This window comes from Canis lupus, chromosome 36 (genome assembly GCF_048164855.1).
Source record: "Canis lupus baileyi chromosome 36, mCanLup2.hap1, whole genome shotgun sequence".
Lineage (NCBI taxonomy): Eukaryota > Metazoa > Chordata > Mammalia > Carnivora > Canidae > Canis > Canis lupus.
In genome coordinates, this window is record NC_132873.1 from 21076045 (window position 1) to 21092366 (window position 16322).

General features: G+C 40.9%; 1 pseudogene; it reads right to left on the bottom strand.

The window, feature by feature from the left end:
• Positions 1-15749: 15749 nt before the first annotated feature.
• LOC140625379 (translationally-controlled tumor protein-like) lies at positions 15750-16322 on the bottom strand (annotated as a pseudogene).

Below are 16322 nucleotides of genomic sequence, written 5' to 3' on the forward strand. Positions count from 1 at the left end.
ACAGTACCTAACAAGTACAGTTACCCGAAGTCCCTGAAATAATGCCACAGCATCATGCTATTAGGGACAGTACCAATGGTTTCATTCAAAGGTGTGTACCACCTATGAATAGCAAAGGTGCCATTCTATGAACACTGGGAAGGGAAAGCCTAAATGTGTACTGTATTGTTCGACTTTGGTCAAGAGCTGTCTCCCAGTCCTCTGGCCAGGTTCCACAGCACTAACTAGTCACAGTTTGAATGCCTGCTGGGCATTGTTCCCCTTTCTGTGTCTCTTTTAGTATGTGGCTGCTTTCAAGAAGGAGAGCTCTTCACCCTGCTTCACCTACTCTGTGAAGCGGTAACAGATGGACCCACACTGTTAACAACCAGTAGAATTTAGACCTCATTGTCCTTTGTCGAATTGTAGACTTTCTGCCTTTAGTTGTCATTTAGGGAGTGACATTCTGTCTTATTGAGTTCATTCTCCTTATTCCTCTGAGCAAATTATTCTCAACTATCTCTGGGGAGTAAAAAGCATGCAGAGAAGTAAGGAATAAGAGACAGTAGTAACATACAGAGACAAAAATGGTTCACTATTTCATCATTCACACACACCCTGTTATTATAAGGAAAATCAAAGAGTGCTAATATAAATCCACAATCCCTTAACTTAATTTTTCTGAATTCCAAAAAGCCCTGAAAACCAACTTGGTGGACAAATCTGACTCAATCTCATTTAATGATAAGATTCATAGTTCTTCAAAAAATTCCACTTAGTGTGAATAATCATACATTTCACTGTAGAGATATTAACATGTTTAAATAGAATATGTTGCTCTAGACTCCACTGAAGATTTTATGTAATATTATAATACAGATATGACATTTTAAAATCAGAAAAATTTAAAATTCCAAGCTCAAGGGTTCCACAGAAGGGATTATGAACACATACACGTACCTAGAAAAATCCAACAAGAAAGCATGAGATGAAGAATGAAAGCTCCCCTACCCACTCACCAGTCCTGTTTCTCTTTCTAAAGGTAACTGCTGAATTACCAGTTCCTTGTAATTCCTTCTAGAATTTATTTTTACGAATATGGTATAAATATTTCAAAGTAATTTTTGAAAGGTATATTATAAACACAATTCTTGCATAATTTTTCATATCAATATATGTAAGTCTACTTCATTTCTTTTAATATCTTCCCAGTAGTTCATTATATAGACACACCATAATTTATTTAAGAAGTCCCAAATAAGGCATACTTTGTATAGGTTTGTTTTTTTAACTCTTATATGAATATCTCCCCGCAGTGAATGCCTTTGTGTATATACCTTGGCAAAAAAGTTTTTGTGACTATGTCCATTGGTTAAATTCCTAAGTGATAGTGGACTCCCAGTTTCTTTTTGGGGTGATAAAAATGTCCTAAAATTAGATGTGGTGTTGGTTACACAACTCTATGAATATACTACAAACCACTGAATTGTATGCTTTAAATGGATGAACTTTATGGTATGTTGTATCTCAATGAAGCTGTTAACTCTTAGCAATGAAAGCAATTGGTTTGAGGATATGTGTAGTGAAATGTTTGTATTATTTTTGTCATGAGGATAGTGCACATTCACCATATCCTCACCAGCGCTACTCTGCTTTTTCGCTTGGGTGTTTATGTTATGGTAATTATTGCTTATAGGAATGCCCTTGAGCCTGGGGCCTGAAAGGCTTTCCTGAAGTCCAGCCACAAAAGGGATCTCACTTTTCACAGCATTTTGAGTCTGCTCTGCTCTGTTGAGCCTGGTGGGTGTGACTTGGGCCAAGGGCCTTCCCTTAGGGTTTTTCATGGAAGGAAGGGTGTCACTCCACCAATGGGATGAGGCTGGTGCAGCCTGTATGTGGGCATATTTCTTAACTGGGGGAGTTACTGCCCTTGGTCATGAGAGTATATGGCTCTACCCTTCAGCAGCCAGCTGCCCGAGGACTGTAATGATTCCTTTTGGGTTAATCTCATCAGTTTGGGTAAGATTTATACTTCCTTTATATTTCCCACACTATCTAACACACTTCATAACTTAAGAATGCTTTCACAGGTATTATCTCATTTAATCCACCTGATAACCCTCTGCAATTGACTATAGCATTCCCATTTTGCAGGTGAGGAAACAGATAAGAACTGGAGACCTGTCAGGGTCACACAGCCATTAGACACACAGAACCAGGGCTCAAACTCCGATCTCCCAGTAGCAAATCCCCTGTTTCTGGGCCACTACCTTGTACGTCATCAGTCTTGCAGCAGGTGCCAGGTAAAGGTGTGCAGAGTTGAGTGGCCCTGGGTTTTATTTTTCTTGATTGAGAGAAGATGACAGGTGACTTGAGAGGGAATGTGTATTACATGGATGCCATGGAGGCAGAGAGGCTTTACCACCCCCACCCCACCCCCACCTCATGACAGTTCCCTTCCAACCACTACTCTTCCACTTAGCTTGATACTAAGTTTCTTTTAATTTACCCAATCATTAGGTGAAGAAGAATGGTAGGACATAGTGGATGAGGGAATATACTCATATACAGGCGTTAAGATATTGTATGCCACAACTCCATTTATGTAGATGAACGTTTACTTATGATTATATAAACATGGAGAAAGAAATGGAAAGATATGTATATATACCAGACTATTAACACTGGTTACCTGTGGGTGTGGGTGTGTGTATGTGGTGGGGAGGGGGGGTGCAGGGAGGCCGTATTCTCTTACCCCACCAAAACAAAGAAAAACAAAAGGAAAAACCTTTTAAAATGTGCTTACGAGTACATACAGTATACACAAAGTGAACTCTGTGAAGTTATACAGGCATGTACATATGCATTGAGAAGTATAGAAAAGGATATTAATATATCAGTGAACATTTTTATTTACATAATCATTTTTAAATTTACTTTATATTACTTACATAATCACAAAAAGCATATTATTTACATAAAAAGCAGTAAAGTTATTTTCATTCAGAAAAAAAATTGACTACTAAAAATATATATTTCAACAGCTTTTTCTTGAAAGAAAGTACACTAAGCAGGCATCTATGGTCAGGTATAAGGATGCTTGGCATCCCCTTGTCCAAGCAGGTATTCAGTGGGGCTCTGAATGTTGTCATAGATTCCTAAACTGGGGAAACACAGAGATTTAGGCACCATTCTAGAAACATTAAAATACAGATTTTACCAGGTGGGTGCAATTCATTCATTCATCTATAATATCAGATTAGTATCTCTCAAGAGCAGAAGGGAGAATGTCTTGAGCAAGTAGAATCTTGTCAGGTAAATAATTCTGGGAGATAGCTATGACAGGAGGGCAGATCATAGGCAACTTTGGGCATGTTAATAAATATCCACATACATTAATTTGGGGTGGAGGGAGACTAAGCTAGTCATTGTCTTCTCTGAATTTAATGGTTGGCTACAGTCACAATTTTGGGTGTGGTTAATTAAACTCCTCAAAGAAATCTCTGTTTACAAAGTAAGGATTATGTTTTCAAATAATCTAGTGGTAAGTGAAACTGCTGAAGTAGACACATGACTCCATTTGGGGCAATTTAACACACTGCAGATGCTGTTTCCCAGGGCCACCCATGGGAAGGTGGTTGCTAGAAGCAGGAGAAGTATCTTGTAGAGTTTCATCTTTTTGGCAAGGAGTCCATGAATATTCCCTGTAGAAGGGAATTTTTCCGCTTTCCCCCCAATAATCTAGTGCAATCCCACAAAACTCAGTTAAAATAAATTGTTATAAAATCCCACTCATTGGGACACCTGGGTGGCTCAATGGTTGAGCATCTGCCTTCGGCTCAGGGCGTGATCCCAGGATCTGGGATCAAGTCCCCCATCAGGCTCTCTGCAGGGAGCCTGCTTCTCCCTCTGCCTATGTCTCTGCCTCTCCGTGTCTCTTGTGAATAAATAAAATCTTTAAAAAAATCCCACTCATTAATATTGCCTTTCAGGAATCTGTGTTTGCTTGATTTCAATGGCACAAACCGCAAGCAGAAATATCAGTATCTCTTCCGTAGTTTTCCAATGATTCTACCATGCCTTTGTAGGGAAGACCATAACATGGATCTCATTTTTCTAGAGTTAGTAAAGCAATTTCAAAGACATTAGAGAGGAGGACCCAATACCTCCCAAAAGTTGTTTCGCCTCATTCATGTAACAATCCATTCACCTATCCATCAACCATCCATTTATCCATCCAACCATCCATCCGTCCACCCATCCACCCATCCAGATATTTATGCCTTATGCTAGGCAGAGAATAATGAGATGGATAACACAAGGACTTAGCTTATGGCCTATAATGAGAAGCCCTAAAGGGAAATCAACAATTTTACCATTGTGTGACTGCAATCCGTTAAGAACCAGAGCTGATTTTGCAGGGTATATGAGCCTTCCAGAAATCATACTTAAGCGTTACACAAAAACATGACATCAGTTGTTAAGTGGTACTGTGGCTTAGGGTAGTTCTCAAAATTATCTGTACATTAGAACTTCAGTGTTTTTAGTATCTATTTTCCTTGCAGACCTTCTTTGTTGTCAGCAATCGATCATTCACCAATAGCATGTAGCTGATATAGCAAGTAGAAACAAATCTGCCAAATCAGTCCCAAAACCTTGGGAGTTGATAGATAATTTTCTAAAAATTAGTATCAATAGATCTTTCATCATAATCCCTTAGAAAATGTTCAGACTTAAAAGCATTTCTGAAAATAACCTGATAATAAAATGTCTTTGGATATTTAACTGAGCATTTCACAGGGATAATGGCAATTCCTCTCTTCCTAATGGAGTTAATACTATGCTGGTTAAGTCCTTCTACAGCTTTTTTTCCTACTGTAGTATGAAGAGTTTTCATACATTTCTGCCAATATCCAATCATATTCTTTGGATCAAATTTTTGCTTGCAAGTTGTCCTACCAATCGTTTTGTACATGTTTAACTCTCTAACCTGGAGGGTGAAGATGCCAAGCTTCACAAGACCCACAGAGATGAGCCTGTGGAATATTGTGGAACCAACCTGAAAGAATACACTAAAGAAAAATTAAGCATTTAAGATTCAACAGTTTTGAGAATTGAGAAGATTGTGCTTCTGTTGTTCAAAGACTTTTTCTGATGACCAGTTCCTGTCTGTTACCTTCTGTGGTGGCAGGTGGCATCTGGCTGTCATAGCTGTGATGCAAGTCCCCGTTACAAATAATCCTTGGGGGAAACTCAACCCCCTAGAAGGCTCTATTGGACAGCAAGTTGGTTTTGCAGGCTTGGCCTTGAGCCCACAGCTTAAGAATCTTATAAGCATTTTGCTTGAGTAAAGTGTATTCTATTACAGGAAGAATGTTTCAAGTACAAAGGGGATTAAAGTGATGAAATCTGGATTGATGCCACCTTAAATAGGCAATAATCAGGTTCAGGCCAGAGGAATACTAGCCCTTCTGAAATGTATTTCTCTACTTGATTCTCAGAGGCAACCAGAGAAAATAATCTCACAGGCTCCGCAGGCTTAGTGACCAGCTACTTAATTTTAAATGATAAGCATTCCACTTATGTATATATGCTCATACTTATATGAATAGGTATTTCTGCAATTTAAACTAATTTATATTCTGTGTTTGGTAGAAATGGAAACAACTTCATGTTTGTTTTTTAAAAATTTTTCTGACATCTCAAAATGTTATGAGTGTTACAGATACTCAGAGTTTTTTCCTTTAGGTGAGAGACTTCTTTAATATTTTCTTAGATCTTCTCCATTTTTCTTCTGTGTACTTAAAACATGAAGCCTCAAGTAAAGCCCAAAGTTATGAATAATGACCCAACCAACGCATTTCGGGACTGATGGCCTAGAGAGACTCTTGCAAATCAGCGAGTCCAATGCCAGGTGGAGAGAAGAAGGGAAAGAACAGTTCTGCCAAGTGGACGCATTCGTTCCCAGCCTTTTGTGGAGTTAGGCTCTCAGGACAGCATCTCTTCCTCCAAAGTGCTCATGCACATTTGCTTTTTAAATTAGAATATATTTATTTTGAGAAGGAACAAAAAACCTGCATGTCATAAAACCATAGGTGGGTGAGCCATGAAAATTCCATTTGGGAGTCGAATGTGGGTTTCTATTTAAGGATTCGTTAGGAAGCAAAGGTAACAAGTGGGGCTTCCTTCTGATGAAATGAGCAGACTGAGAAAAGATGAGTTCTGAAGCTTCTAGAATAGGCAGAAATATGGGGCAAAGTGGAAAAAAGCCAAAGAGGCCAGTGATGTCTTCATACCTATTGTCAAGGGATTAGATAGTGAGTAAAAGAGGCCATGGGAGGGACTCTGTGATTTTGGAGCATGAGACACTTCAAGGGCAGCTGGGCCTGGATGAGGGCCAAGGATGGGCCCAAGCTCTGGGGTGGAGAGGAGATGCTGGGAAGTGTGTAGGTAGATTGTTCCCTTGCCATAAGCAGAGGAGGGATTTGCCTGGGACAGGCTCAAGCCTCTGCCCTACTTTCAGACACCAATAATGTCCTTCCCTGATCCTACTGGCCTTGCCTAGGGTGAAGGAGGTAGGGGGAGGAGGAGAAAGGATGACTGAGCTCTGTAGAAGTATATTTTTGGGGGAAATTGGAGCCATTCATCAAAGGGACATACCATGTCCAGAGTGTAGCAAAGGGGAATGAGCATTGGGTATTCTGATCAATAAAACACCTTAAAGCAGCAGACAGGCCCTGCTGGTCCCTGCTGCCTCAAAGACAGAGGCAGTGGAGACCTGGAAGCTATTTGAGTCCACTTTGTCCCCAGTTTATATTCCATGCAAAGTGGGTGTTGGTCACTCTACACACACACATCTTCTAAAGCAATACTCTAAGAAACTTTCCTTTAAAGATTTATTTATTTATTTTTGAGGGAGAGAGAGAGAGAGAGAGAGAGCAAGCTCACACATAGAGGCAGAGGCAGGGGGACACAGGGTGAGGGAGAGAGAATCTCAAGATTTTATGGAGCCCAAGAGAGGGCTCCATCTCACAACCCTGAGATCACGACCTAAGCTGAAACCAAGAGTCAGATGCTTAGCAGACTGTGCCACCCAGGCGCCCCAGGCTCACTTTTAATCTACTACCACAAATAATGGAACCTGGGTCATTTTTGTAAGTCACTTACCAGTTCTGAACCACCTGGTATGCAGCCCCTGTCGAGGTAGTGTGTTCAGTGCCCCATGATTTCCCCACTGTTCAAGAAGCCAATCTGAAAGGTAAGCAACGTTAGATCTTGCCAGCAGGTCAGGCCTAGGCACTGCATCCTGGACATTGGCAGAGGCAAACGGGGTCTCCCCTGTTCTAGGCAAGAGTGTCCTGGGGAGTCCGACTGCCTGGGCTCAAACTCCGGTTCCACCATTTACTAGCTGGGTGACCTTGAAGCTCACTCAACATTTCTGTGCTTCTGACCACATGGAACAATGGGGACAGAACTGTTACTAATCCACTGGTTCTCAAAACTTAACATGTATCCAGATTACCTAGAGGGCTGGTTAAAACAAATCACTGGGCCCTGGCTCAGAATTTCTCATTGAGTGAGAATGTGCATTTCTAACAAATTCCCAGGGGATGCTGATGGTCCAGGGACTGCACTTTGAGGACCAGTGATCCAATGCGTAAGACTGTTGTTAGCATCTAAGAGAATTCACAGTCACACGTTGCAAGCAATTAAATAAATGTTAGCTATTTAATATTATCCAATTAATGTTAACTATTTATTATTATTGTTGTAGTGGTTATCAGTGAGGAAGCATAGAGTACATGAGAACTTAATGCCTTCCCATTAATGGGAAACAGATATTTCCGGACTGTGAGGCCTTCTGACCGCTGCAGTGTACAAGTGCACTCAGACCTTCTAGACTCAGGGCATCAGGACCTGGACTCCTCCCTGGCTGTAAACTGTGAAGTTCTTATTTAGCTCCCTCCATGTGCACATCCAGTCTCTCCAGGGGGACAGGTGCTGTGTGGTAGACTCCTTTTTGTCTTCGTAACTCTTAGTATAATGCCTGTGTCTGGAAGGGGCTCAGGAAATCCCAGTCTTTGGAGTTGGAAGGAGCTTTGGAGGTCATCTCCAAACTCTCTCAGTGCAGGGCTTCCTTCTGGAGCCTGTACTTGGGTCCTAAACAACCTGAGAAATTCAGGCTTAGGAGATCCAGATGAGGCTCAGGAGTCTCCATTTTCATAAGCATCTCCCGGGCTTTGATGCAGGTGCTTCTCTGACCATCTCTACAGAAACAGCATCTTGTTCAGTGTGTGGCAAACTGGCGAGCATGACTCCATAGTAAGTCATGAAATCAATTCATTCAATTGGGACCAGCATATTTAAAAGAATAAGTAGAAATAAGAAGAAATAAGAAGATGAAATATCAGACTGTATCACATATAGCAATGGTAAGTATTGTCCTGGGTAACTTCGTTTCAGTATGCGTGTGTGTGTGTGTGTGTGTGTGTGTGTGTGTGTGTGTATTGGGTCCCATCATAAAATATACTTTACCATCATGGTGAAACATGGTGAAAGCTGCCCTAGAGCATCCCTTCTTGTTCATCAGTAGGAACAGCATCAGGGAGGCAGTTGTTCTAATGTCGACCAGCTCTCACACGGTATGGAAGTCTGCCTTTGTCTTGTACCCAACATTCCTTGGTTGCATCTTCCATTAGATCAGTGAATGGCTCTGCTCCTTTATTCCACAGCTCTTTAGAACTTTGAGAAGGGCCAACACCCCGGATGGGTGCAGAGTGAACCCATTCCATAGGGAATCCAGGCTCACACAGGGAGATTTCCTAGGGAAGGTAACATATTGGATTGCTTCTGATCCATGGTGGTATGGGAAACCACCCGTGCCCATAAGTTAGGCTTGATAAAGCCCTAAGTGAGAGCCAAAGACCTTCTCTTCCAGGCTGAAATCTTCTGGGGTTTAGTGCTGCAGCTTTGCAATGATTATTTTAGATTCTTAGTGGTATTTGCTGCTTCCTTCTAGATTCAAAGCTATATTCCACAGTGCTTATGTTGCCAGAAGAATATCCTTTAGAGAAGTGGGAGCATTTGTATAACTAGGTTACAAATGCATTGGATGAATCAGGCTTGGATAAGTTTCACCCCAAATCCTAGTATATCTGTATTCCTGAGGCCCCCCAGAAACTGGAGATCTGTACATGCCATAGATTCTGCTCACATCTCCATCTTTTTTTAGCTTTTATTTCATCCCCTGCCTTAACGTTGCCTTTTCTTTTATGTGCAGTGACTCAACTGTCATATAGAGCAGCAGCAGTGAGGCTTGATAAAAAGGTGCACCAATCACATTGTCTGGGAATCCTGGTAGGCACAGGGCTCTACAGAAATTTGGAACTTCAGGTTGGTGAATCACTGAATTTGTGTTAAACATGACTTTCCACTCACGTTAATATATACCAAGAGGTGGATGGCATCTGCCAGTTACTAATATGCCATCCTTATACTCTAGAATAAAATGGGTAAGTCCTAGAGAGGAAAACAACAGAATCATAACTTTATGATTTGAGATTTCCAGTTCAGTTTTGTGGGATGTTCCAGAAATCACCAATATTCTCTTGAGTATACAAGTTAAGAGATAAAGAGTAGAATTACTCCCAGGAAAGAGTAAGAAGCTATGAATTTCTTGCTTTTCACCATAAACGAGGCAGCTAGAAAGCTATCTTTTTTTCTGTTGATCTTTCTTAGGAGTAATGATGGACCACTTTTTCTCATTGTTTTTTTTATGCATATTCTCAGTTTTTAAGATTGGTCATCAACAACTGTGCATTGGATTATCTCTTAATAAGTTATGATTTTTCAAAATTCCTTTCTGATACCTGTTGGCAAGATTCTTCACTTTACATTAATGACATTAATGATTAACTGCTTGGCAAATTTTAGTTTTAAGTCCCAATTTCTCATATTCCTTCATCCAGGCACTAATCCATCTTAAAATCCTTCAAATCCATTTATTTCTTCTCTCACAGCATTTTTAGGATCCAGCTTTCCTCCTTCAACAGCCATTCTTTTGTCTGAGCCTTAATTTCCTTACATCCCGACTATAGCAGTTGTTCAAATTCCAGAGTCCAGATCATTCCATCTTCAATCTACCCCTTAAAAGTAGCAGAAGCCACCTTCTAAGGAAATATCACACTGATTATGACTCCTATAACATCAACCTAGTGGTTTCCCTTCAATATACTGAACCTCACTGTTTTCTTATTCCAATATTTCACTTAATATTACTTCCTTTATGAAGGTCTTCAACTCCTAATTTTAAGATTTTATTTATTTATTCATGGGAGACACACAGAGAGAGGTAGAGACACAGGCAGAGGGAGAAGCAGGCTCCCCATGCAGAGTCTGATGTGGGACCCGATCTCAGGGCCTCAGGATCACGACCTGAGCCAAAGGCAGATGCTCAACCACTGAGCCACCCAGGCATCCTTTAAGCTCCTATTTTAGTTGAACTACTAAAGCAGAACATATGCCTCATGCCTTTTAAACTATGTTCTTTTCTGGAAAATGGCTGAGCAGCAGCCCATGTGCCATAAAGAGAAATCTGAGTGTGTAGCTGACCCAGGGGCAGGGCTGGAGTGGGAGCAAGTGGCCAGCTGGAAGCTGGAAATGGCCCCACTGTGGCAGGTGAGAAGTAGGGACAGTAAGTCCACAGCAGCAGGATGGGAGGAACTTTAAAGAAAAGAGTCTCCTTTTCTTTCTATGATGTCTATGTTCCTGCTTAGCACAGGATCTGTGATTAACTCAGACGTCAGTCAGAAAATGATTCCTGGGCAGCCCGGGTGGCTCAGCGGTTTAGCGCAGCCTTCAGCCCAGGGCATGATCCCGGAGACCCGGGATCGAGTCCCACATCAGGCTCCCTGCATGGAGCCTGCTTCTCCCTCTGCCTGTGTCTCTGCTCCTCTCTCTCTCTCTCTCTCTCTGTCTCTGTCTCTCATGAGTGAATAAATAAAATCTTAAAAAAAAAAAAAAAAGAAAGAAAATGATTCCTGCTGCTTTGTTGGTCCGCCGGTATAGAATGCTCAGTTGGGTGACCCTTGGAATAGAGGTAGAAAGACATGGAGATTCCTCTGGATTTGAGGCCACAGGATGAGTAGGAGGCATTCTTTGCAGTGAGTGATGATGGGAGCAGTCCCCAGGGAAACACAATGATAAATGGACTTGGTGTCTGTAGGAACTGAGAATGATCTATAGAGTGCAAGAGGGCCCTGAGTCAGACATCCACTGAGCTGCAGGAGATAATAAAGATACTAGAAACATAGGTGTGGTATAGAATTGGGGCAGAGAAAGAAGATAAGGACAGTCTAGTTACAACTGGCCAAAGACTCACCAGTTCTTGGATGAGGTATGAATTATTAGTTAATATCAAAGGGCCACTCCATATAATTTTTGTTCGATTTTCTTTAATGACATCTCAGTTACATAAAATTTTAAATAATTTCTAAAGGTTCAGGGATACATAATTAATTCTTGGTACATAAGGAAAAAATGCCCTCCATAGATTGTTATTATAGGGATCTGGATTGAATGGCATTCCACAAGAATCTTATGTCTGGAGTTTGCAAGCCCAGTAAGTAGGCCCCCATAAAGCAATGCGTTAAAAAAATTACCTGATAATTTTGATCTAATTGGTTTTGGAAAGGGGAGATAAGTATCAGCATTCAAAAATCTCTCCAGGTGATTGTAATGTGTACCAAGGATTAAGACTACTGCTCAAAAGAGTGGTCTTGCTGGGTCATTTCTGCTTATGGGGGCTGTGAGTCCCAGGAGTGCCCGAAAATACCATGGCTGGAGGTAATGAGGATAAAGACCACAAGTCCTGGCTTATAGCTCATATCCCAAGAGGCCACACCTAGATAATCATGGCAGGTAGGTTGGTAGGCAATGGTATGTCATACTCTCAGGTTTACAAGGGCACTGGGGGAAAACAAATTACTAACTATATTTGTGAAAATTCTCTGTGGCCCCTAAAGAAATCCTTGTAAAGTCTGGAATTAAGCTAAATATCTTGTTAGTAAAATCTCAATAATTAAAGCATATATACAATCACTAATATTTCTTTTCTTTTCTTTTTAAGTAGTCTCCATGCCCAGCATGGAGTTAAGAGTTAGACATGCAGCTGACTGAGCCACCCAGGTGCTCCCAGCCATTAATATTTATGAGGATGTTTTATATAATAAAAAATTAAGCAAATGGCAATGGGGAAAATCCTCTAAAATTGAATATATAAGCAGAAACAAATGAACCTAGCTGTATATAAAATTGATATTTCCCAAAACCATTAATCCAAGTAAACTTTGAACGTGATACTTGGGCTACACACTCTCAGTAGGAAAGACTGTTAGAATAAAAAGAAAACTGTGTTTAGTAAGTTTGTGAATGGCAGTGTTGAGGGTAGTGATTCTGGAACCATTTTGAATATACTGCATGACTGAGCAAATGAATAAGTATATGTATATTGTTGGGAACTAGGCTTTTCACTGCAGGTGAGGGGAAATCCAAATATGGAGTTGGGGAAAGTGAGGAAGAACCTTGTGGTGTCAGATCAGAATTAGAGGTATTGTTATGGCCTCATTTCTTTAAAAAATATATATATTTCCTAGCTCTGTCCACTGAAAAAGCCTAAAAGCAAAGATTGCCCAGTAGCATCAGATCTAGTGTCTAAATATTATTTTCCACTGGAAGGAACCAAGGCTCATTGGGGAGGGTGGGTGGGAGAAGGCCAGTTCCAGATCTGGGATAAGGAAAGGACAGAGTAAGCCTGAAACATCTCGTTGAGCCAGAAAGTATTCAGAGGCTGAAGAATCTATGTCAAAAGGATACAGAAACTACCTCGAAGGGGCTCCTATGGGCCACATTTAGGATGATTTGAGCATCAAAAATAATGGCCAGTATGGATTTTGACACATTAATTAAAAAAAAAAAAGAATCTATGAGTCTATATTGATACAAAAAAAATTAAAGCCCCTTACAGAAAAATGCCAAGTAATCAATGTAAGTGCATAAGAGAGTTAGAAGAAATCACCAGGCAATTGCCAGTGGCATTAAAACTAATGAGTGAGGGCTGCCTGGGTGGCTCAGTTGGTTGAGCCTCTGACTCTTGACTTTGGCCCAGGTCGTGATTTCATGGTCTCAGGATGGAGCCTGTGTCAGGCCCCTGCTCAGCGGGGAGTCTGCTTGCTCCCTCTGCCCCTCCCACTCTCTCTCTCTCTCTGACATTAATAAATTAAATTAAAGAGTGAAAGACTCCTGGGGAACAGAATTTCATTCATTCAAATGAGCACTTCACAGATAGCTTATTCACCTCACAAGGGAAAGCCTCCCTTGCATACAATGAACCTAGAGGTACCACTATGACCAGATCATCAAACTGAGCATCACTGATAATGGGCCACACGAATGTCATGTGCCTCTGGATGTGATGCCCTCAAAAGACATCCCTGCCAGAAATGGTTAGTTATCCTGAGTCTACTCAGGAGGGAGCAACCATCTAATGCAAACTAAGGAATACTCTCCTGAACAAGTCTCCTGGCTCTTTAAAAATATTCATGCCATGAAAAAAAAAAAAAAAAGGCTAAGAGACTGTTTTAGATTAAAGGAGATAAAAGAGACAGGCAGTGCACAATCCCAGATTCAGTCCTGGGCCAGAAAAAACAAATAAACCTCAAGACACTTTCAAACCAATTAGAGAAATCTGAAAAAGACTCATATATTATTTTTTTTAAAGATTTTATTTATTTATTCATGACACACACACACACACACACACACACACACACACACACACACACACAGGAGCAGAGGGAGAAGCAGGCTCCCTGCAAGGAGCCTGATATGGGACTCGATCCTGGATCCCGGTTCACGCCCTGAGCTGAAGGCAGATGCTCAACCGCTGAGCCACTCAGGCGTCCCTCATATGTTACTATATCAGAAATATTATTCTATCAATGTTAAGTTTCCCAAGAACGTTGGGCTGTGATTATGAAGGAGAATACTGTAAGAATATGTGTGTACATATAGTTTTTAACATATTTGATTTCTTTATTATGTTTTGCTATTTTTAAATCTTTTATTCTGAAAACTTCAACCACTCAGAAGAATGAACATTGATAGAGGAGGGTATAGGGGGAACAGAGAGAGAGCGAGAAGGGCACAAATGAGGTAAAATATTGATAATGGTGAATCCAGGCTAAGAGTGTACAGGTGTTCATTTTTCTAAATGATTGAAAATTTTCAAAATAAATTCAAATAGTAAAACTTAAGAGAAATATGTTGAATAGTTAAAAAAAACATGTAAGAGGTAACTGGGAGGATTTTCTACAGGAAGTAAGGGTGAGGGAGAGATTAAAAAATGCTACTTGGTTCTCTGCCTTATGCAAGTAGGTAAATGATAAGGTCATTATTCAAGGTCAAAAATAAAGTAAGAATTTGGCTTAAAGAAGAAGATGGTTAGTTGAGTTTTGATCTTGTTGATTTTGAAGTGATCATGGCTCAACCAAATGAAATATCATAAATATGAAAGTGAGATCTTTAAGAGAAAGATCAGAGCTAGGAGATGTATCTTGGATAATTATCAGTCTGGAGAGGGTAAAGATGAGAGGCAGTGAGTACCAGTGAGACCTTGAAAAACAAGAGTGAGTGGGATGCTTGGGTGGCTCAGTGGGGTTAAATGCCTGCCGTGGCCTCAGGTCATGATCCCAGAGTCCTAGGATTGAGCCCCACATTGGGCTCCCTGCTCAGTGGGGAGTGTGCTTCTCCCTCTGACCCTCCCCCTTCCCATGCTCTCCCTCTTACTCTCTCTCTCTCTCTCTCTCTCTCAAATAAATAAAATCTTAAAAAACAAAACAAAAAAAAAGATTAAGAAGAGTGAGGAATGGACTATGGGGATCCAATGGATTTAATGCAGCTCTTTAATGCACATTTAATTTAATGCAGCTCTTAATCTAAGCTTCAAGGAGTCTGGGAGACCCCCAGTGTTCACCAATACCCAATTCTCTTCCTTTCTGAGCATCTAACTGCATTTCTCAGCTTCTCCGACTTCTAAGTGACATGGTATGACCGAGTTCCGGCCAGTGGAGTGGGAGGCAGGATCATATGCATCTTTCATCTGCCCTCCTAGTGCCTCACTGGCTACAGCTACACTTCTCAGACCACACACCCTGGTGTGGCACAGTTCAGAAAATATCACCACCAGATCACGGAGTCCCATCAGCTGCATATTTAACTTACACATGAACTTCAACCTTCCCTGAAATTGGGACTCCTCGATTTCCTTTTATTTTTCCCCCCAACTGTTATCTGTCTCTTTTTTATTCTTTTGGTAATCTCTTCCAGAGTTAACTAGTTCCATTTGTAGGTGATGAAATGTGTAAGAAATTCACTTCAAATGTTGGCCCAGCTCTGAGCCTGGTCTTTCCCTTTACTTGAATTCAGAATTAAGGTTTTGGTTCTTGTTTTTTATGTTCTAAGTCCCAGAAGTAGCTGTCACCGTAGAAGTTCTCTGCAGGCAGTCTTACCCTTTCTAGCAGTAGTCTACAACCAGGCTCCAGCTTCTTCAGGACACTACTACACAGGGTGGATTTTAAAATGTGTTAAACTAAGAGGAATTCTCTCAAATGAGTTTATATGCCTTTTATTTTTAGACAATCTACATGACATGTTTTTTTCTTAAAAACAGTGTATCTGCTCCAAATAGAGCAAGGTCAAAGCAAATGAAGACCTCAAGATGACATCAGTCCCATTTGTCTAAGTCCTGGTGTTGTGTGGATGAAGAGCAGCAGCCAGTTAGGACAACAGGTGATATATTTAAAGTAATAGCCAAGTTCGTTAACGTTTTTTTCCATTTCTAAACCATTCTTAAAGAAAATCATATATGAGGTCACACCATCCTCACGGTAGTCCCAGAGTACAACCGTGCCATCTGGACTCATGTTTTCACCAATAAAGATTTGAAATTAGCAAAGATGTGCTCAATTTGTCCTGCAGCCCCTGTCATAAAGGGCTTTACTCTTTCTGGCCTCTGTCTTCAAGTTTGCCTTTGACTGATTTCATGTAATTTTTGATGAACTTCTTGTAGGCTTCCTTTGTGAAGCTGGTTTCCTGCAAGTGATGGCTCAGACAACACCTACGCCTCTGGGCCTGCAGCAGAGGCATTTCCACGAGTCATCAATGAGCGAGTCATCAATGTTACCCTCTGTCCTACTGACCATCTTCCCTTCTACCTCCAGCCACAGCCCGTCTGGGATCTCCCAGATCCGGTGGATGTCAGAGAACATCTCATCATGGCTGATGAG